Below are 23,631 nucleotides of genomic sequence, written 5' to 3'. Positions count from 1 at the left end.
ACGCCAAAGTTAGGTCAATGGGGCAAATATGCTTACCACCAGCTACCTCAGGAATAGGTGCATCGAATTTACCCACGGGCAGAACAACCCATTCCAAGTTTAAAATTCCTCTTGATACTGAAGAATCCTTAACTTGCGATGTCCCTAAATAAGGAGGACTGGCCGGCTTAATAAGGGAAGCTTCATTAGTCATTTGGGATGAAGCTTCAATGGCAAAGAGGTAGAATATCGAGGCTGTAAATATGTTATTCCAAGATGTATGCAGTAGTTCCCAGCTATTTGGTGGAAAAGTCATAGTTTTTGGTGGAGATTTTAGGCAGGTGTTGCCAGTGCTTCCACGGCGCACACAACAAGAGGATGTTGAAGCAAGCATTGTAAGCTCTCCTATCTGGCCCCAACTAACAAAATTTAGCCTCACTGAAAATATTAGGGCGCGAGAGGACCCTCAATTTTCAAAGTTTCTATTAGACTTGGGGAATGGAGACTTACAAACAGAAGAAAGCAGTTGGGTGTCACTGCCGCAAGAGTTAATTCTTCAAACAAAAGAAGGAGAGGAACCAGAGGATACACTGATTAATGTTGTGTTTCCAGAGATGAAACACAATACCTTCAGCCCCGAAATTTTCAACGACAGAGCTATATTAACTCCAAAAAATGTTGATGTTGACTCTGTAAACAGCGCGTTGATTGAAATGTTCCCAGGAACACCCCATATTTATCATAGCTTTGATAGTGTTGTGGACGACAACTCAAATGTATATCCAGCTGAGTTCCTCAATTCACTTTGCCCTGCTGGAATGACACCGCATGAGCTCATTTTGAAGGAAGATTCACCTGTTATATTATTAAGAAATTTAGATCCTGCAGCTGGTGTGTGCAATGGTACACGCCTCATATGCAAGCGTTTTTTCCCAAACATGATTGAGTGTGAAATATCAACTGGATTTTATAAAGGAGAGCGTGTTTTCCTTCCTAGGATTACACTTAAACCATCCAAGAATTCTAGATTTCCAATTAATTTCCAGAGAAAGCAGTTTCCTATAAATTTAAGCTTTGCTATGACAATCAATAAGGCGCAAGGCCAGACTTTACACCGTGTGGGTGTTTATCTACCCAGATCCTGCTTTTCACATGGCCAGTTATATGTTGCGTTATCAAGGGCACGTTCAGCTAGAGACTTGAAGGTTTTGCACAAACCAAGTGCAGGTGATGTGGATGGAAATCTGGTTAGGAATGTGGTGTCGTTTGAAGTGCTACGAAGGGCAGGTTTTAGGGATATTTGAAAGGTGATTAAACTTCTGTCATTCTGTAGCTGAATTGTAAATGGTTAAGAAACACTTACATGTTATCAAACTGTGAAAAAATGACTTAAATGGTTATCTAATGACAGGTAGCTGAGACACGAGAAAGGAGCAGGACGATACGACTAGCAAATATGCAAATCACACAAGGACATTTAACACCACAAGCTTTGGAAGATGTCCTTTTTTGCTTTGTACAAGTGACTACATTTTTCGTGTGGCCTGATTTGAGATGTTTACGTTTTTGGGGGTGGTGATTGTAATATTATGGTAGGCTTGAAAATCGTAGATGTATTTGAACTTTCAAATTAAATGGTTGTTTGTTCTTCTAATCACTTAGCTCTGAACAAAGCCGTGTATGGCTTTAATTTATCGTATATAACAATATGATCATTACAAACAACTAACCCCCCAAAAAAATATTAAATAGCTCAAAACATATACCCCGTACAATTACAAGGTAAACAGAATTAGCTTCAAAAATATGCCATCATCTATTGATTTTGGAAACCACAAAATTGTGATAAGAAAATACAATAAACTAATGTCTGCAAAAATTTATAATATCAATGAGCTTTAGTAGAGGTGGGGTAGGTTGTACTAGGTATGTAAAATCATATCTTTAAAGAGTTGTCACTTTTATCTATAAAATTGAACTACTTTTGAACTTTAGCTTTGGCCTATTAATAAGTATGACAGATGATTTAAGAAATATTTTTAGGAACACAAAAAAACCGGAGAGACGGTCTCTCAATAGCGTTACTGAGAGACCTCTAACATGATGGTGTGAGGGGCACACTGAATTTCCTTTTTCCCTATTATGGCTTCCATTAAATTACTGAGAGACGGTCTCTCATGAGACCTACTATTTTAGAAAACGTTTTATTTTTCACAAGTACAGGCTGCCTCAATTAACGCAGGCAATAATCCTTTTTAAAAAAGAAACAATCATAAGCAAACACTGTTAAAGGTTCAGCTATAACGTCTTATGTTGTCAATGAACAGTTTACGGTATGGCCAGTGGATGTTTGGAAAGATTTGCTTATCAAAGTCATAAAACAACACTGTCAAACTGTACTTTAGCCAAATAAATAGTGAATCCTCATGATATAGCTGCAAAAGGAATGGTTAAAAGCATGGGCAACAGCAGAATAGGTTGTGGTATGATTGTTTGGTACATTAACGGCATGTGGCTAAACTGTTAGTTAAAAGGACTTACTGCACTAAACCAGCAACACCCACCCCCCCAAAAAAAAGGAACTAAGAACAGAGGTTAGCAATTGCAACAATAATAATTTGTAGGGTACAAATTAACGAGAATTCCTTTAAAAAATTTTATGCTATACATGAACAAACTGCCAATTTTAATAACTTTTATTGTCTTTTTGCAGGGAATATGAAGCCTGAGAAGAAAATGGTGAAAGACTTAAATGATATGGTCGGTGCGCATTCAATTCGCCTCAAAGTTATTGAGAAGAGCAATACACAAATTTCTCCAAAAACGAAAGGTGTGAATTACCAAAGGATCATTTTCCAGGGTGAAGAGGTGATTCCTAAATTACATCCTAATTTTATGGCTATGATACCATATAATCAAGATGTTTTATTGATGTCAAACTGAATGAATATACAAGGTGATGACCTATATATTTATATAAGATGAATGTTAAGCCTATAGGTATATATTTACTATAATTACATTATATGGAGAATCATAGGATGATTGATATTGCTTGATTTGAGGAGGATATTGATTGTCTTGCTAATTATTTTGATTTGATAATCTTTGCCTTATTTGAGAGGATTGTAGGATCATGGTTAATAAAATGTACAATGAGGTATATTGGAATGTCAAAGATGATGTTGTACAATGATATTGCCTCAGTATACAAAGTCTAAACCTGTTTTCATAAGAAGTAGGTATTGTTAACTTAGTAGCCATTAAAACTTGTTCGCCTAATATAGGGGAATTAGCAAGGCATGCATCTTTTCCAAGGTCAGAAGAGTTGAAACCAGAACTTTTAAAGCTAATATTCATATCATACATAAAAGGCATAGGTTTCAGCTTAGACATAATAAATCTAAATAACAAACTTAAACTGATAATCGTTCTATTTCTTATTAATTAATTACAGGGAAGTAAGATCAGAACAACGCTTTTTGCCGATGAAATTGCAGCGTATGAGAATATCATTTTCAATAAGATGGAATATGACATTTGCAATGTAAAGATCAAACTGATGCCTGAAAAGTATCGGCGCGATGCTGACCACCCATATCAACTTAGCTTTGGTGCTCAAACCATCATCACTCCCGTTGAAGGGTGCAAACCTCCTATCGGTCCTGAGTACATCAGCATAGCTACTATACCCAGAATAGTTACAGCTGATGATAGATACGGTGAACAATAGATATCGACCTCTTAATCGTAACGTTCGTTTAAATTAGTTAAAGGTTACTTTTTAATGTTCTGAGTTCGCCGATGCTGTGTAGATGTGATTGATGTGGTAATCCATGTTGAAGAAATGCGCGAAATACCCCGTCCAGATGGAGCAACGTTGGCTGTACGTGAATTAGTTGTTATGGATCATAGGTAGGATAACAAGCTAAACACTTGCGGTTGACAGTTTTAAATTTAGGTTTTCGGTTAATAAAGGTGAGTGAACTTATATGCTACGTCACTTAATGCAGCACGGAACAACCACTAATCATAACAGCTTGGTCAGAGATTGCAACTCGGGAAGGAGAACAGCTTAAGGAAATGGTGGCCACATTCCCAGTTGTTGGCTTCACTTCTCTAAAGCCACCATATCATAAAGGTATACAATCATATTCAGTATCAGTAATGATAACAACGCTTTGAATTTTCGGCCTTTTAATAATGTTGCTTGGGAATTGCTATGGTAGGTTTCTCAGTTGCTACAACTTTCGCAACATTTGTAAAGTTCAATCCTGATGGAGAAAAGGCAGAAATGCTCCGGGCTTGGTAACATTGCTTATCTATTGAAGTTAACAAGAAACACATTATAGAAATGATGATAAATGATGTGTGTTTGATGGGTGTGTTCAGGAACATTGCAAACAAGACAGCAATATATGCCAAGCACCAACAGGTTTTACAAGCACGTGTGCCAGAAACAAAACGTGTGCCAACAAACATTAAAACCCTACGTGCTAAAAAGGTACACAGATATTTGCCAAAACAAAGTATCAGTGCAAGGGCGTTTATCGAACTTAACCAACATTACGCAATCTCTATTTGATTTGTTTACTCATAAGATCTGATTTTAGTTACTTTATTTCTTTAATTTTCGATTTTGTGGAGTTTGTTTATTTTATTTGTTCATTGAATTCATTATTTTGGGGTTTAATTTCTGTTCATATCACATGTTTGATTAGTTCGTTTGTTAATTGATGATTTGTATTGATTAATTGAGTTCTGATTTGGTTTTCCTTTGAAAAAAAAGATAAAGGTACACTTAACAGTGAATTTAACTAAACAGTGTGGCTCATTAACCCAGGATTAACCACTGCAGAATATAATTTTTGGTGTAAAAAAATAACGCTGGTGTCTTTGTTAAGTTGTCTTAGACTCACCTGCAAAGAGCTAAATTAGAAAACTTGTCTGCTGGAAACAATGACGAAGCTCAAGCCTGGCCAACTGGGCCATGGCCCGGGCGGCCCAAGAAAAATAATATGTGTATTTTGCTTTTCTAAAGAAATTAAATGAAGATAAAATTTTACCTTCCTCCTTTACGTTAAACGCATTCTCAATATGGAAGTAAATCTCCCTATTCCATAATTATTGCTCATTCTTATTTATTATTACCATATTTACTACCTGATTAACTTGCGAAATTATTGACTCAATTCCAATTATAAAGCTTTCCTCTATAGTTTGCTTCAAATCTCTTAGTGTAAAACCAATTTTTTCATCAGAAAATAAATACTAATAAGTTCAAATAAAAAAGTTTGAATATCCATCGATGCATTATCGAGAAATCAATGGCTATGTCAAAAGTGTGAAATTATTAGTTGAAGTCTTGAAGGTAATTTTCAATTATATCATTTTTTCCTTTACAAATCCAGATGTTTTTATACTTTTTACATATGATCTAGATTCATATAATTGTTAATATAGAAGAAAATTTTATCATAGAAAATATGTAAACTGTAAGATATACCATACACTAGTTCGGCAAATCATAGATGTATATAGAGACACTATATACGTTGAGTTCTACGAGTATTATGTTTGATTATAACTAGTATAACTCCATAAATGAGTACTCCCTCCGTTCCCGTCAATAGTCTACCCTTGTTTTATTTTTCGCTCACAAAATAAAGTAAATATAAACTATTCACTTGTGAGTTATAAAATATATTGTGTATTAGGCCTTGATTTTAATTTTAAATGAATTTTTCCGAATATTATAGTCATAAATATTATTCGGTGTAGAAGTTTCGGCCCTAGGCAAGATTTAGTCCTAGCTTCGTCCCTGGCTGGAAATAGGCAAATGTTACATTGCAAGACGAGCGCCACTAGCTTCATGTATCCATCCCTGAATTTGATCGGAAAGATATACGTTTCTATCTCGGTTGTACTCACTGCGGGACAGCAAGCAAAGAAGAAATCAATGTTACCTACAACTGTGAAACATGCAAGCGACATGGAGTCATTTCTACACCTAGGTAATAACCAAATTAAATTGCTTAATTGGATAATGCAACTTTGTTGCCGTTGCAGACCTATTTTAACAAACTACAAGTGTAAATTGTAGGATGACTATCACATTCGAAGCAATAGACAAAACTGGATCTTTCATGTTTACTGCATTCAACGTGGATTCGGAGAAACTTCTGAAAAAAAATGTTGTGGAACTATACAACATGGTGGAAGAGGTGAGCTCTTTCTTAGCATAATTTGAACCACCAGAAAATTAATTACAATAGCTGCAATCAATATTGGTTAATAATGTAATCAACAACCACACTTACCATTTTTTTTTTTAAAAAAAGGTGGTTAAAGACACACAATTCTACGTAGCAACTTTAACAATGGACGTTATGTGCAGGAAAAACACTAGTACCTAACTGAATTTGAAGCCAAGATACGGCAAACTCCAGTGTACCTCCAAGTTGGCTCAGCAGCATCTCTCTCAAGGAATGGAGTGTTGAAGTGGGTTATCAAACAAATTTCACTTGAATAGAACCGCTTGCTGAATAGCAACTAGAAACCATTTTGAAGCAAATGGCTAATGCTAAGCAAACTTGTGAACATTTTGAGCTATTAGTAACCCAATAGCTTTTGTAACTTCAGATGCAGTACTACCAGGTAGTAAGGGCCTGTTAAAGGCAGTGAATAAGCATTCACGAACAAACAAAGCAGCCAAAATAAAAGGATTAGAAATGTAAAATATGTTGCTAAATGAAGTTGCCCTAAAGAGTTGACGCAAGCTTATTATAACTTTGCAGTTTGTTCGTACCTAATTTTGAGCTAAATAAATTCACAAAATTGGTTCTGGAGTAGCTTATAAAGGCATACTAACTATCCTAAAACCGTGCCGAACATGTACTGGTGTGATGAATTACACGGACCATCCTTAATTGGTCTATACAGATCCAGATTAAATGTATATGAGACAGTGCGAGCTTATTTACGCAAAAGAAAAAAAATCCTGTCATGTGCTAGCATATAACCTTACACTGTTTATGAAAGCAGGGCATTTTTGGGCGAATTGGTATTGGAGCCTATAATGGAGCTAATTTAGAAATGCATTTCCAAAAACAAAAACACAAATATAACAATGCTTTAACATGAACGACGACACCCCAATTTTACAATATGAACGGTCATTTTGTACTGCTGCACAGTGAGGCTGGGTCTGGTGACTTTGACCATGCATATACAGTTTCAGAAGTAAGCCAACTTCTTATTTCCAACTTATATGCTTGCTAAATAAGCAAATCAAACTATCAATAATACATGTCCTTGAATAATACTTTGTCCCCAGTAAAAAAAAACCGAAATACATCCACATCAATATAGCAGTTAAAAATGAACTCTGAAAGGAAACTTGCAAGGGAAGTTGCAGGCCAGGCTACATTTTTTTCCATACGGTTGAAGGTAATGGATAAAATAAAAGTCAAATCTATGTTGGACAACAATAAGCTGGAGTACGAGGCGATAACATTTCAGGATGATGAGGTAACTACCTGAAATTATGATTAAGTATTTTACCACATTTGGCTGCAAATCTGAAAAAATACAAAATTATAAATAAAAAAATTATTACTGCAGGGAACTAACCTGCAATGTATCCTCTACAATGAGGAAATACATAAGTATGGAGATATTATTGAAAATAAAAAGGCTTACGAAATTTACAATCTGACCATCATAGCTCTTCTTGGTGAAAATTCCGAAAATGTAGATAATCAGGTATATCAGTTGTCATTCAATAGCTTAACCATGATTCAACCTATTTTCAATTAAGAGCCTGCTAGACAAACCAACTATCAGTTTATTGCATCAATTCCCAGAGAAATGAAAGTGCAAAATCACTATGGTAAGACATGATTAATACTATAATTTACCAAGTAATCTGCAGCTACGAAAATTAAACATTCGAAACTATTACTGGGGGGCAAACTAATAACATGGCTTTGAAATGGCAGATGTACTGGGGATACTTATATATGTTGATCAAAATTGTAAACTACCTAGGTCAAATGGTGAAACCTGGAATGTTTGTGAAGTATTCATAGTTGATCAAAGGTATGTTAGAGCTTAACCCTCCCAAAAAAAAGTGCTAAAGAATTTAAACATTGATTTACCATTGTAAGATATTAATGATCAATTTCAACATGTAGTTCTGAACAACTGCTAACAATAACAGCCTGGGAAGGCATGGCTATTGAGGAATGCAAGAATCTGGAATCAATTGTATCGGCTTTCCCAATTGTTAGGTTTACATGCCTTAGGGCATCTCCCCGAAAAGGTTGTTTCAATAGTAATACACAAAATTTATAATCAAAAGACTTTTCATTGTTATATATTTGAAACATAAATTGACTGCCACTAAATTTATAGGCTTTTCACTTTCCACAACGCATGCAACAGAAGTCGACATATATCCAACAGGGATGAAGACTGATTTACTAAATGGATGGTAAGAGATAATTTACTTACCAAATTAAAACAGCATCAGGAGTTTCCTTTGCCTAACGTATAAAAGACGACAGGAAAGCAGAGCATCAAGATTTGCTAAATGCTAAGATAGAGAAGCTCTTAAATGCACGCAGGCCAGAAGAAGAGCGACACATTATAACGCTGGCACAGTTGCTTCAAAAAAAGGTAAACATTACCTTAATAAGCTACATCTGAAGCTTACAACAATAAAGAACTTATCCCAATAAAAATACAACAGGTTGGTGACACGATACAAGAAGAACAACACTGGTTAAGGATTAGCATGGAAGGATTTGACATTAGCAAGCTACAATTATATCTTGGTTGCAACAACTGCAACAGAATAACTGATAAAGACATTGGTGTGCCATACACATGTACAGGCTGCTTTAAAGAGGGTGTGTTTCAACTCCAAGGTACAAATTTGCTCAATATACACGGCTAAGCAGCCTCTTCCAAGGCAATTTTTAAACTACAAATAAAATGTAAATACAAGATGAAAATAACATTTGGAGCAGCAGATGAAACTGGGAGTTTTTTTTTTCAACGCCTCCAACAACAATGCTGAGACACTACTAGAAGTTGATGCAGCAACCCTATACTCAATGACTCCACAGGTACTAACGTATATTCCAAGTAACAGCTGAATTAAAAGTAAGAATAGGTTTGTCAAATAGAAATTATTCCAATGAAAAATCACATTAACCCATTAGTGTTCACATATTAATTAATAGGTTACCTCAAATATTCAGGCATAAGTCTACACTGTCAAAGGCTCAACAATAATAATCACACAAATAACTATTATATGTGCAGGAGAAAGAGGAATATCTTCTCCAAATTGAGAGACAGGTAAGGGATAATCCAGCCTACATTCAAGTTGTGCCTTCACCATCTCTTGCTAGATACGGGAAGCTGTTTTGGGTGCTCCAAAAAATATGTCTGCACTAAAGTATAAGGGTTAGACAAAGATGATGAAGCGGAGAACTTCTCGACGAGGGGTCGTTTTGCAATCTGTACAACTACAACCAAACAATGCACTAGCCAACAATAAATCGAGAATGCTGTTGAAAACCATCTGTAATATTGCATGACTAAACATTGTCAATGCTAATGTTTTTATGTATCACGCTTAATTTTAAAACCTTCCCAAAAAGCATTATAAAATGTTAACCTTTAACAACACTGCCAGGTTCCATATGATAGATGAATCGATTCGTACATTCTTTGCATCCTTGGCTTGAACATACAAAACTAATAAATTCAACACTCAACAACACCAAACTTTGAAAATGTTACGGGTAATTCTTGCTGGTCTAACTTGAACTACAATGGGTGTTTACAAATTCGTAAATGTAAATACCCCAAAACAGAGATCTGTTAAGTCTATAGTCAAAAAAATACAAATTAAACAGACAAATACACTGATATATATACCTATAACATACATTACGAATTTCTTAATTAGTTCAATCCAGAAATAAAATCGTATTCAAAAAGGTATCGCAGCTCAATTAAAATTCAACTGAAATAACAAACTATCTGGGAAAAAAAAAATGAAAGGGTCCCATTACCATACACAAAACCATGCCTCTGCAAAAATTGGCTTTACCTAAGATTATAAGAAATCCTACGTAAGCATAGCCATACTTTTAGAAGGATATATGTAAGATAGTACAACAGAAAATCATTCAGCATTATGCAATCTTTCACTGCTCTTATTCCACAACTCTAAGGTATTTACACACTCTACATATAATTAAACTAAATACACTTACAATTTCTTTGTATAATTACAATCTGTAACTGATAATTATATATTTACTTTATACAAATCAATATGAAGCCTATAAGGAAATGCGCCAAGGAACTTGTGGATAAGACAGGACTATGCTCTATTAAACTCAAAGTTATTGAAAAAAAAAATGTGCACAAATCAATAGGACGCTCACAGCTGGAGTTCCAGATTTATAAGTTTCAAGATGAGGAGGTAATTTTTAACAACTTAATAGCCAAATTAGAGTAAATATAATGACAACCAACTCCAGCAGCAATGCAAAAATGGTCTACAATTTTTAAAGACTGGTTTTGAAAATTAAGACACATTATTTAAAGTTATTTCTTTGTTGTTGTTGTTGATGTTCATAGTGTTGTTATTTTTTGGTTGTTTTCATCGCTGTCGTTGTTGTTGTTGTTGTTGCCGTTCAATTTTTACCTGCTGCTGCCTAACGTAAAGAATTGAGTTACGTACTTACCTCTGAATTAGATTGTGTCATACATTCCTAAGCTTTCCTAGATGTTACTTTCCATAGAAATATATTGTTTACCCTAAACCGCAGGCATAGAACAATCCACAGAATTTAAATAAGCATATATCGCCTGTAGGGATCGCATGTGGAAACCGTACTACATGAGGACGAACTTGTATTTTTTGAAGATATTATGCAGGATAATCACACCTATGAAATTTCCAATGCTAAACTGAAGTTGATGCCTGTTAACGAATGGGACAATCCAGATAAGGAAATATATGAACTACATTTCACCAGTAATACCTTTGTCTTGCCTATTTTAGATCCTGAACCTCCGCTGAAATTTGAGTACAAGTTAATGGCATCTATTCCAAAAACTGTTGAGCTAGATACTAAGTATGGTAAGGGTTTATTTTAAAAGTCAGCCAATACATTCTTCCAAGTAGGAGAGGCCTTTCATCTACAGCACATAACTTGCTAATCTACACCTTTTGCAAATTTAAGATGTTATAGGGATTGTAATATACGTCGACCCTAATTGCAAAGTTCTGCATCCAGACCGGCCAGCAAAGGATGTATGTGAAGTAATGATCCTTGATCAAAGGTTAGGAAAAAAAACCCGTAAAAAAAATCTAAGAAGTAATGAGTTATAGCTATAGTTAGCTAGACCTGCTTGATGCTTTACAAAGTTGGTTTTAAAAAATGCTAACTTTTGATTTTAATGTGAAGCTCTGAACAAATAATGATAGTTACAGCTTGGGAAGATTTGGTTATTCAACACTGCAGGGCTTTGCAAGACATTATAGCATCGTTCCCCATAGTTAGCTTTGCAGCTTTGAGGCCATCTTACCGAAGAGATGTAGAGATTAAAAGCAACGCACTTCAAATTTGTGAATCTAATACTGCCTTCCAAAAGAAACAGAAATGACAAACTTAAACACGCATGTTTCTCACTTTCAACAACACATCTAACATGTATAGACATTGAACCACAAGGGCAGGAAGCTGATGTCCTTCGTGGATGGTAAGTATTTAGAAACAAAATTAGAATTTCAAGACAACCAATTCAACCATGTTTATTGACATAAATCAACGTTGCAGGAGAGAAACAAAGCTCCCATTCCTAGCGGCGAAAAATCGCCAAGTCATCAAAATACGCACTCCAATAGCTGGACGTACTTTAACTACAATAGATGTGCTGATTAAGAAGCAGGTAAGCCACAATATAATTTGCAATCTATAGTTGACTGAAATATATTTATGAAAGGTATTTACAGGACATTTTGCATGTCAAGATGAATAACTAGGACTTATAAAAATCTGTGATTCTAACTACTGGAAAGAATGTGTGTGTATTCAAAGGTTAGTGATACTCTACAAGAGGAAAAACACTGGCTGCAAGTGCAGCTTACTGATTTTGAGCGGAAAGATGTACACTTCTACCTTGGTTGTAGTGAATGTGGTTCAGGTTGTTATGAAACTAAAGGGACGGAATATACATGTGGTTTCTGTTTCACAGACAACGTTATTTCCTGCCCAAGGTACAAATTCATATAAGCAGGCCTCAAACTCACACAAGCATTATGAAAATACATATTTAAAATTTGCAAATTGCAGGATGAAGTGCGCGTTTACTGCAGTGGATAGCACTGGAGCATATTGCTTCATTGCCAACACTGAAAACTTAGAAAGCATCTTACAAATTACCGCAGAGACCTTAGACTCAATGCTTCCACATGTACTTTCCACCAAGAAATAATTTAAATAAAATGCACCAACAAATTTAAGGTGTATTATAAACATCTTTCTAGAGGCTATTAACTCAATTAACTAAATACCTAACAGTATCAGTTGCTTTTACCTGTCTATTGGCCTTAAGATGTTGCTGTCTTATTTGTATTTCAGGAGAAAAAAGAGCGCCTTGTCCACATTGAGCAAAGGGTGAAAACAAATACAATATGCATACAGGTTTCGCCGGCTAAGTCATGGTATCGGGAAAACGTACTAAAGTGGGTGCTCCAAAAGGTATCTCACACCTAAGTACTGGATGGTCACCAATAACTGATCAACTTTGGTGCTCTTGGATGGTAAGGCACATTTTGGCAACTTCCCAACAATAGTAAGCGAAATTAGTGTTTCGCAGATGAAATAATTAGTTCAAGTCAAAAGTTCATGAGTTCTTTATGGCAGCAAGAACAAGAGAATGATGTTTAGTGGAAAAACTTAATGAGATGTAAATTATAGATGTCATCAATAAAAGACTGTCTTTTCAATACATGTCGACCAAGCATCTCTCAAATTACCAAAATACAGTCAATATTCTCGCAATACGCAGAAATAAAGCAGCATTATTTCAATCGAAGTACCACAGAGAACTTTTACCTTAGACAATTTAACAACAAATTAAAAACTTTAACAAAAAACAACCCAAAAAATAAAATAGGGACATGGGTTACTCTAAAACCAAACTAAATAATATCCATTGCAATCTAATACGGAGTAATAGGCAGCTCAAAATATTACGTCATTAAGATTTGACATTACTGTTCAGTGGAGTGGTTATTATCTGTCCAATAGTCAATTTCACTGCACAGTTTACAAGTTCAGATGCACAAGTAAACCCCTGTCATCATGGCTAATGAAGTTCAGATGCACAAGTAAACCCTAATTTACACCGACTAACTTACATTTAAGAGTTCAATTTATATTTTCTGTATCAACTGAACCACTGAATTATAAATGTTGTTTTGAGTCACCAGCGTCTGTGCCTGGTACTAGAGCAATACTTCAAGACTTCCTTGACATTATACACAGACAGACACCACACTTTCTGGATTATGTGACGAGGGACTCTGGTTACGACTCTGCAGTGCTGATATTAACAGTCACAAATTTTGGCAATAAAGTAAAGACCTACCTTGTATTAAGATTTACAGGTTATATGCAATCATACAATGATTCTTTAATCAGTTTCATTTAAACATTTTAAGATTGTTTTCAGCACTGCAACATTTATTTAAATCTGTGTGCCTGACTTATTAAATTGAATTTTTAAAAAATTTAGAGTTAGCATCACATTTCAAATCGGCAAGGTTGCATTATTTTAAAATGTAAATGTATCTTTACATGCCTACTATTTTTTGCTAATAAACCAAAAGACTATGTTTGTCCCAAGCCCTGTTTGGAGCCCCACCAACATTACAAATATTACTATTTTATTTAAAAGACTCGATTAAAATAAAACTATTTATTTTACTTTATCCCTAAGACTTAAAAACTTATCTTCTCTACATGTACCATCGACATTTACCACTCACAATTACTATTCATGGGTCTCAAGTTGAATCTTGGAAAACCAAGACACATCTTAAGACAAGTCTCAAAATCATACCACTTTATCCCAAATCTTAGCTTGGAAGTACGCCATGTACCACAAATATTTTAGTTACGAAAAAAAAAACAAACGATAAGCGACATTCTAAATCTCTTCATCTACCGGACAATTAAAGAAACAAATTGATAAGATGCATTTAACCACATAAATGAACATTTGATATATTATTACTTATTACGTTAATGAGATCTCCTTTATTTTGCGTTTCATTTGTATTGATAAGATATATTGGTAGAATTTTAAATGATCTGAATGATTGTTTCTTCCCAAAACAAAAAAAACGAGACGGTGACTAACAATATTCACACACGTAATGAAAACCGAATAAAGTTAATACAGTTTTAAAAACACGTACTACTAATAATTAACCAAACACAAAAAATAGAAAGTCCACACACGTACTATTCCGCATATTCAGAGGCACAAGGATTATAAAAATTAACAAGTACACTTAACTTGTGTAAGAAGGTGAAAAGGTTTGAAATGACGAGACTAATGATGACTGCATGCTGAATTTTCTATGGTCATTAGAAAGGCCCTAACTGTTCACGCATTGGTTTTGGTAACTTCCAAGTACTAATTGACAATATTTAATCACTAAGTACATAAAACGCCCCCATTTTCAATCATCATCAAATCTTCAACATCCAAGAAAAACAAACTGTAAACAATTCATCACCACAAATCTGAATATAATATGGCCAAATTTACATGCACCAGACCATACTTCAAAAGGGATGACGACAAAACCAAGTTTGTTAGAGGGTATGTGGGGTGGAAAGTTAAACAGTTTAAGTGTAAGAATATCTTTGAAAAGGTATCCAGAGAAAGAGAATCAGCAAATGGGCCAGAGGAACACCATCCTGCAATTGATCTAGAGGATATAATGAGAAACGTTTTTCAAAGGCTTCAAAAGAATGATAAGAAAAACATGGCGGAGGCATATAGAAGGTAGGCAAAGTGGTTCTTGGTGGGCACCGATACATCAAAGGTCATGATAGATTATAAGAGGCAGTTGGTGAGGGAAAACCGAAAAGGTTTAATAATGGTGACAAGAGAGAATAGATTGGTGGAGCTCTATTGCAAATGCAAATACTACACAAGTGCAAGGGAAAGGCGTAAGTTTCACAGGAAACTTGACAGGGATGAATACAAGGAGGAATTAGAATGTCTGCAACAAGTCCGCGATGAATCTGGTAGTGAGGGCTACTATGATTCAGACAATTAGGAAGATTACTGGACTGCAATGAAGTGCGTGCTGGATTTTTAGGTTGCTATGAAGCATCTTAGGTATTCCGTTTTCGGATAGCAACTAAATTATGTGTCGTAATTTATATCATGTTGAATGACTTTTTAGGATTTACTACATATGGGTCTGTTTATAATTTCTAATATTACAAGTATTTTGACACCATCCTCTTTCATAAAGAAAATGGTTACATAAACAGTAGAACAGTTTATCTGTTGATTTTACTGGGCATAGAAGTAATAGGAGTGTTAACAATGCCCATTTACTGCTGTTTATGTAAACTTTTTGTTGTCAATTAAGCAAGCCAGAACTTTGTGTTTAAATGAAAGGCTATTAACTTGTTCATGCGTAATCTTTATTTGTTGATATTCTGATCATTTACGGACTATTCGCCAGTTAAAATTCATTACGCATCACATGAACTAAGCAGCCTTAGTAACTAGAAGCAGCGAATTAGAATTTGGGCGAAAAATATAGAAGAAACTCGTAACGGCCGCAGTAGCACAAATATTGGTATAATGTGCCTTTTAAAAACAAAACACCTAAACGTAACAACGATGCCAAGTCTGCAGTGCACCTTTGTAGGAAATAAAAGATACGTGTTCTTACAAACTAATTCGTTCTGAATGGTGGGCAGCACCAGACATGGCTAAGTACAAACCTAGAATAAGGTCTAATTGCTACAGCTGCAGACTGAATGCAGGTGTGCCTGAATTTGGATATCAGCGCTACATAACCAATACTGCATGCTGTTACTATGAAACCAAACATCATATATAGATTATGTCATTCATAGGTTATATGTTAAGGGATTTACGACTAAACATACTCCTATGATGCGTGCGACAGCGTTTGTCAATGACTGCCAACGTTTATAACTCACCCAAATAACCACATCCTTTACTGACTAGCAATGCAACTGTCTATAACAACCGTGAACACAGGCATGCCGTAGTATTCAGGAATTGAGGATACAAAATACAAATAGCTAATCCCAAAATAAATTACTTATGACTGTATTGCAATCGAAAAAGTCAATAATTAAACCAATATATAATAAACATAAACAAAAGGAGAAAACTCATGCTTTATTAAATTGCATTTCTAATTGTAGTGGCTAGGCAGGAAAAAATGCGAAACTTAGTTGATTAGGAGAGTCAAGAGCAGTTAAAGGGTATACTTCCGCCACTCCAGAAGCTACTAATTATTCGTGTTTTGGTAATCTAACAACTAAAACGAAAGATATTGCATTTACTATGTACTAAAAATAAGATGTATAAACAAGTACTTTCATGTTTGCTGCTAATTTCAGCCGAAAGATAACCCTTCAACGATATAAATGACACAACAAGTTCATCCACAAATTTATAATATAAAAAAAAGGGGGTATTTACATGCACAGAAAATGAATGATATGCATTTGTTAAAGCAAACTAAGAAAACTAAGAGCCTAACGGAGGATAAGTAAGATACAAGAGAACGATGCCGGGTGCGGATTAAAGAAAACTACGCCATTATTACAATGTCGAACGATTTTAAAAACAAATCTACAAATGATTAATTGGCATAAATTGCCAGTTTCACATTCAGTAATAACAATTTAAACGTATGGACAAAAATTAACAATGAATTTGCAGTTTCAAATTAACCAATAATTTCAGTATACAAAATCCTGGCTATTCAAATGCAAGGAATTCTAAGGTTTCTAAATTAACAAATAATCAGTCATTTACAATGCAATTAATAAGGAAAACCATTGAATCAAAACTGCATATAAACAACCAATGAATCAATAAATTGCTATATAAATTCCCAATACAGTATTAAACAACACCAATAAATCCACCACTATATTAAAGCACCAAATTTACAACAAAAATCATATCTAAGAAATCCAAACTACAGATAAACTACCCAAATAAAGATACAAAAATGGCCAATATGTTTATATACCCATACACCTGCATTTTAGCTAATGTTCCTGGGAAAATAGAAGGAGGCATATACATCCCACGGAATCTCAGCAATCTCGCTAACACGCTAAACAGGCAGGGATACAACATTGAAGGAATCTGCATTACTACTTCCACAGCAGCAAGACATTTCAATAGAATTGTACGAATTGAGTTTGGTGAAGATGATACAGCCTGCAAGTTGGCATTCAAATTAGCAGAGAAATTCGAAAAAGTAGGGCGTGGCAGAGACGACTACTACGCAACTTACAGGCCAGAGCAAGGGCCATATCTTTGGATAGCTACAAGGTGAGATACAGAGTACTTTGGGTGTAAACCAACCTGTAAAACGGTCCCATACGCATTGAAAAAACAAGGAACAGATTCCCTTTGCACAACCAAAAGTAATCAGTATCACTGTCAATACATAACAATTTCCAATAAAAATGAAAAAGAAACCCTGCTATACAACAGTTTTTTTGACTATACATGTAGGAGAATATATCCAAATTCTATACAATTTGAATATCTAAGTTGAAAGGTAACAGTATACCACACATTTGCCTATAAATATTCAGATCTAAACACCCATTCCAACACTTTACCAAAGACAGAAAACATACACTACCACACAAATATTATGTCTATCACCTATATTAAACCATTTTCCTGTGTTTTGGCAAATGCACCTGGCCATTATGAAAATGGCAAGTATGTTTGCAAAAACTTTACAATAGTAAGAGATACCCTGAGGAGCCTTGGATACTTAGTAACAAAAATCAGGATTGTTTGGGAGACAAATGAAGATGAGTTTGCAAGAGTTGTTATAATCGAGTTCGGGTCTTCAACTGACGAATGCATTTCTGCTTTCAAGCTTTCTAAAATGTTTGAGAAAGCAAATCACGGTCGCACCAATTTCCAAAACACACCGTCTACAGAAATTCAGCGATACCAACCATACCTTTGGATTGCGACTGAATATGATCGACAGTATTTCGAAACCAGAAATGTACAATATGTACCGGTATCTACTGTCCTCAGAAATGCAGCAGATTATGAAGCTAATGGAGAAGAAATATCTGCATACGGAAATGTTTATGCAGCGTTTATTCAAATGTACATGTCAGATTAATGCAATGTACCAATATTTATGAAAAAGAAATGTAATGGTACTATTCAAATGGCAAATGCAGCCAAGGTTAGCTTATTCTATTTTAAAATGCTTATGATAAAACAGATTTAAACATATTTATAATTAAGCATTCCACAACATTCAACATGCAAAATATATTCGAATGGATAAATCTATTTTTAAAAAATATTTTTGAAGTTTGGATGGACAGCGGACCAACTTTTGTTTAAAGCAAACTAAGAAAACTACGAGCCTAACGAAGGATAAGTAAGATAGAAGAGAACGATAACAAGTGCAGATTTAAACAAACTGGGCCACTATTACAATGCAAAAAGATTTTCAAACCAAATCTACGACTGATTACTAGGCCCAACATATTTTATTTGGGCTTATATTAATTTACTAAACCCAAAAAGGTCCATTGTTTGACAAACTAACATGACCCATATCATCAAACTGATTATACTTGAAATTGACACAAGAAAAAGAATCAACACGAAATAGATGAAAAATGTAGGAACAACCAAATTATTAAAAACGACAATAAAATAACGGCTTATAAAAAAAATATTGAGGGCAATAAATTACGCTAATGTAAAAAACAAGCTGATGCACAATAACCATCTTAATTTACCAAATAAATAAAATCAAATATCTTAATTGTAAGAAAGAACTAAAGATATTGCAACTACAAAGGAAGATATTGCATTTACTATGTCCTAAAAATAAGATATATAAACAGGTACTCTCATGTTTGCTGCTAATTTCGTCACAACACAGTTATACACAAATTTTTATTATAAAAAACGGGTTTTTACATGCACATATACTAACTGTCAAGTGATTAAAAACAACTAATAAATTATTAATAACAAAATTTCTTAATTTAGACAACCAAGATACGTATTAAACTTAAAACATAAAATATTTGTTTAACAAAAAGCCAAATCAGAAACAATTGGGGATATCCAATTCCCACTACCTATCCTCTTACTTGCATTTATGTGAAAGACCAATATCTGTCTTAAACTATTAAAAAATGGCGAACGTCTAAAATGAAAATTTCTAAATTGAACGGTTTTAGAGACTTTCGATTAATCCGACTTCTAAATATACCAAGTAAATAAATAGTCACAATTCTAATCTAAACTTACCGCACCCACAAACTGACGCCAGGAAGATTTGACAGTTACTGTGCAAAAGAATGACTGTTGTCTGGCAATGGTCAATTTCACACGGCAATTTACAGGTTCCCATGCACAAGTTAAGTGGCTTAATCATGACTAATTAATCTAATTGACGGTTCATATTCGAAGTAACTACCCACATATTTAATCCTATAATTAATTCACCATCTTCCATAATTTATACTCCTTAAAAAAATAACCAGGGAAGATAAAACAATAGTAACTGCCAATTATGCTACCATTCAAATGCCCAAGACAGGTTTATAGAAACGACTCTGACAAACAAGAATTCATTCAGGGCTACGTGGGATGGAAGGAAGAAACGTATGCATGGAAATATATATTCACAACTCACAAGGTGGAGATGGCTATCCCAAATGGCGATGCACAACCACATGAATTCCTCACTTTAGAGCCTATTATCAACTGTATCTTTAACAGGCTCTGTAAATCTGATAAGCAAAGCATGTCCCAAGTCTGCAAGTGTTGGGAAAAATGGTTTATCATAGGCACAGACACTTCTAAGGTCGACCAGGATTATATTAACCAGCTTGTGAGGGAAAACAACGATGGGATGATTACATTATCAAGGAAAAGAAGATTGGTTCAGCGGTTCTGCATCTGCGCCTACTACAAGTCCCGCAAGGACAAACAGGCGTATCACAGGAGACTGGCAAAAAGAAAGAGAGGCCAAAACAGGTACAACGCTTACCATTGAAAATCATCTGCCAGTGAAAGAATATCTAGAAAAATCTACGCTCTTTTGTCTGTTTAATTAAGGCTTATATAACTTAAGCTAAGAAGTTTGCATTTTCACTCTAAATTATTGGATGAAATTTGCCTGCTGCAGACTTACAGTCATCATTGGCCATTTTCAAACATATATGATATGCATAATATATATTTCTATTTACATTTTGTTGCCTACTCAAGAGCCATTATAAATCGATGTCTTGCTAGAATGTTTATGGGCCAATTTATTAGGGAATAGTTTTCGCCATCACAACATATCTAGAATGGTTTTCTTTTTTAGATGATATTTGCATATTGGACATTGCTCTAAAATATAATATCCAAACTCTACAACAACTGCTGCAAAACTAATTTCAAAATACAGTTAGCAATGCTTCCCAAATACGGTTTGTGTAAGGCGCGAAACTGTGAGGTTAGCAATGCTTCCCAAATACGGTTTGCAAGTGAAAGGTTACGAAGTAAAACAGTCAATCTCACACTGCTAAGTCAAATTGATGTTGTCAAATTTAAAATTGCCCTTGATCCTACAATATTTCTTTACTTATACTCTTTGATGCTTTCTCATGAATAGTCTTTTCCATGCCAAAATTCTGCATTTACAAGTACAACATTAACATGTCTGACTTAGTATCATTTATTTAGCAAAAAATAACGTAATTTAAGCATGTTAACCATTCACGGTTGAAACCAATCAGATGTTAGTAGTTGTTCTGGTTTTGAGATTTCTTCCGTTCGTAAATTCAGAGGAAATTCATTATACTATGAGCACCATCAATATGAAATAGTACCATGCTTAATCGTTTACATAACGATTCACTGATGTGCAGAATCAGTGATGAATAGATAGTCCTTCCATGTTAGTCTTTTTTATAGGATAATTGATTGTATGCTGCCAATGGTAAACGATGACAGTTACTTCAGTTCTAATTTTAGATAGACAAATAAAGCACTATGCAGAGGTAAACCAAGATATGTCCTTGTTTACCCGAGACGGTTTAAGCTTATGCTCATTCCATATCAGTGTCTTAATGTATTGCAGAAAAGAATTAGCACCAAACTGCCAATTTTAAAATGAACAATCAAAGAGAAAAGCTCCGCCTCCAATTTTAACTCTTAAGTTATCAGTTTATAACAGATAACTGAATACAGCGAAATTCCTCATATTACGATATAACAATTTTGCCAATAAATCATAATACTATTACCATATGAAAGGTAAGATGTTTTGCATGCCTCATTCTGATTGTGGCTGTACCAGAACTGTGGTCAAATATAATCATAGATAAAACATGAACATTTAACAGCTCCTATTACACATTATCTAAAACTGCAAGTATGCTTTTATACTTTTGAAATGACATAACATGTGCAGCTTTCTTCAGCAGAATGTGAAGAATTTCATAACCGCTGCTGAATCGGATTTTGTGAAAAGGATGTGGATGTAGAAAGATAGTGGAGTCTGATTTTACTCGAAGAAAGTTCAAGGGTGTATGTAAATTGTAGAATGCGTTTTGTCGGATTGAATGGAGCTGCAGTAGAAGAATTTGACAATCCATGAACTATCTTTTTTTTTCGATGTTTGGTTGTTGAACAATGGAGGGTGAAACATGGCATCTATTTTGACAGAAATGTACTACTGCATGCATGCAAACCGAATGCATCTTTTATAAATCTTGGCTTAGATGGGTTAGATGCTGCAAACCTTATGTTGAATTAGACGGTACAAGTTCTAAATGGAACAGAAAGTTCTTCAAACTTTCGTGAAATTTCAAACTTTTGCATTTTAAGCAGAGCAGCTACTAAAACAAAGATGAAAAATAAAGCATTAAGCCTAAACATAAACTTCATGAAGGTAGCAACTTCTTCAGACTTCATCTTCAACCCATTAAGCTCAAATTTAAGTACTTCATTATTCATCTTCAATCCCATTAAGTCTCCATCTTCATAAACATTCATCCTTTCCAAAGTTTTTTTCTTAAAAACATGTTCATCAATTAACCACATAAGAAATCTGACGCAATCAAGACACTTCAAATAAGCTTTTCAGGGATTCGATGTGGAACCCGATATCTTTAAAACTGCAATCCTACCACAGAAATAAAAAATTAGATTTCGAAATTCAAGGTCTTCAATTGGGTCATTCCTTAGCCATTTGCTAGATGAAGAAGGCATTAGAATGTTGACATGAAAAACTTAACGAAATTTAGAGAAAGGTACAGAAGAATGGAGAATATTAAAATATTACACATTTTATATGGCCTTATATTAACTTACTTAACCAAACAATATCCATTGTTTTACACACTAAGATGACCCATATCATCAAAGAGGTAATGCCATTATAAATTAAAATATTAATTTATCACAAAAATAACATCCCGAACAAAAGCAGATAATTTAACATGTGCATATTTCAAAACTTTAACTGGGCACGCGAAAAAAAAATTAGAAATATATTTAAAATGTACGCAATACGAGATTATTAACAACGGCAATAAAGTAAGACCTTTAAAAATTATTAAACAGGAACAAAAAATAAATAGATAAATGTATATAGTGCGAAAAAATATAAACTGACAATAACAAGTAGACTACAGTACACCGAATTTACAAACAAGCTGTTGCACAACAACCGTCTTAATTTACCAAATAAGTCGATAAAAATATCTTGGGGGACCGCGCGCATCGCGCGCGGTGCAACCAACTAGTAATAAAAAAGGAGGGAAGGGGAGCTTCCCCATATGACGAGAACTTAGTAACCTGTGCCATACTTTCCCTCTCTCATCAAATCCTCATCCTTATCAATTACATCCCCTGTCATCAATAAACCCCTCACCAAATCAAAATTTATAAAAAATCAAACACAATCTTCTCCGGTGCTACTCTCCATCTTCATCTCCGGTGCTATTCTCTATCTCACCCAGGTTGAGTTAGTGTGGTAACATTTGATTGAGCTCCTGAAGACGATGGGGAAGAAACAAATGGCTAGGAGTACACTCCCGAAGAAAAATATGGAAGGTATTCTTCAAGATTTTGGTTTTTGTTTAGTAAAAAATGTTGACATTATTGTAATTAAAATGGTTTTAAAATCGGTCAAATTAGGTTAAATAAATGTTGTTTATTGGTGGATTTTGTGTATTAACCATGCATGCATGAATAGATGTGTTCAATGGAATTGTTCAACATGTTGATTTTTTGTTTTGTAAAGAATGATGACAT

The 23,631-nt window shown here is 34.5% G+C and overlaps 1 protein-coding gene across 7 annotated transcripts in view; it reads left to right on the top strand.

Annotated features, from left to right (window-relative positions):
- Nucleotides 1-23,631, top strand: part of LOC141657323 (putative disease resistance protein RF9) — a 66,838-nt gene that overhangs the window by 18,191 nt on the left and 25,016 nt on the right. For all 7 annotated transcript variants that reach the window (XR_012548721.1, XR_012548718.1, XR_012548717.1 and 4 more), the window contains exon 4: nt 23,337-23,430. The gene's annotated coding sequence lies outside the window, so the exon portion shown is untranslated. The remainder of the gene's footprint in view (nt 1-23,336; nt 23,431-23,631) is intronic.

This window comes from Silene latifolia, chromosome 5 (genome assembly GCF_048544455.1).
Source record: "Silene latifolia isolate original U9 population chromosome 5, ASM4854445v1, whole genome shotgun sequence".
In the NCBI taxonomy this organism is placed as follows: Eukaryota; Viridiplantae; Streptophyta; class Magnoliopsida; order Caryophyllales; family Caryophyllaceae; genus Silene; species Silene latifolia.
Note: the sequence above shows the minus strand (reverse complement) of the source record. Positions and strands in the feature narration are given on the sequence as shown.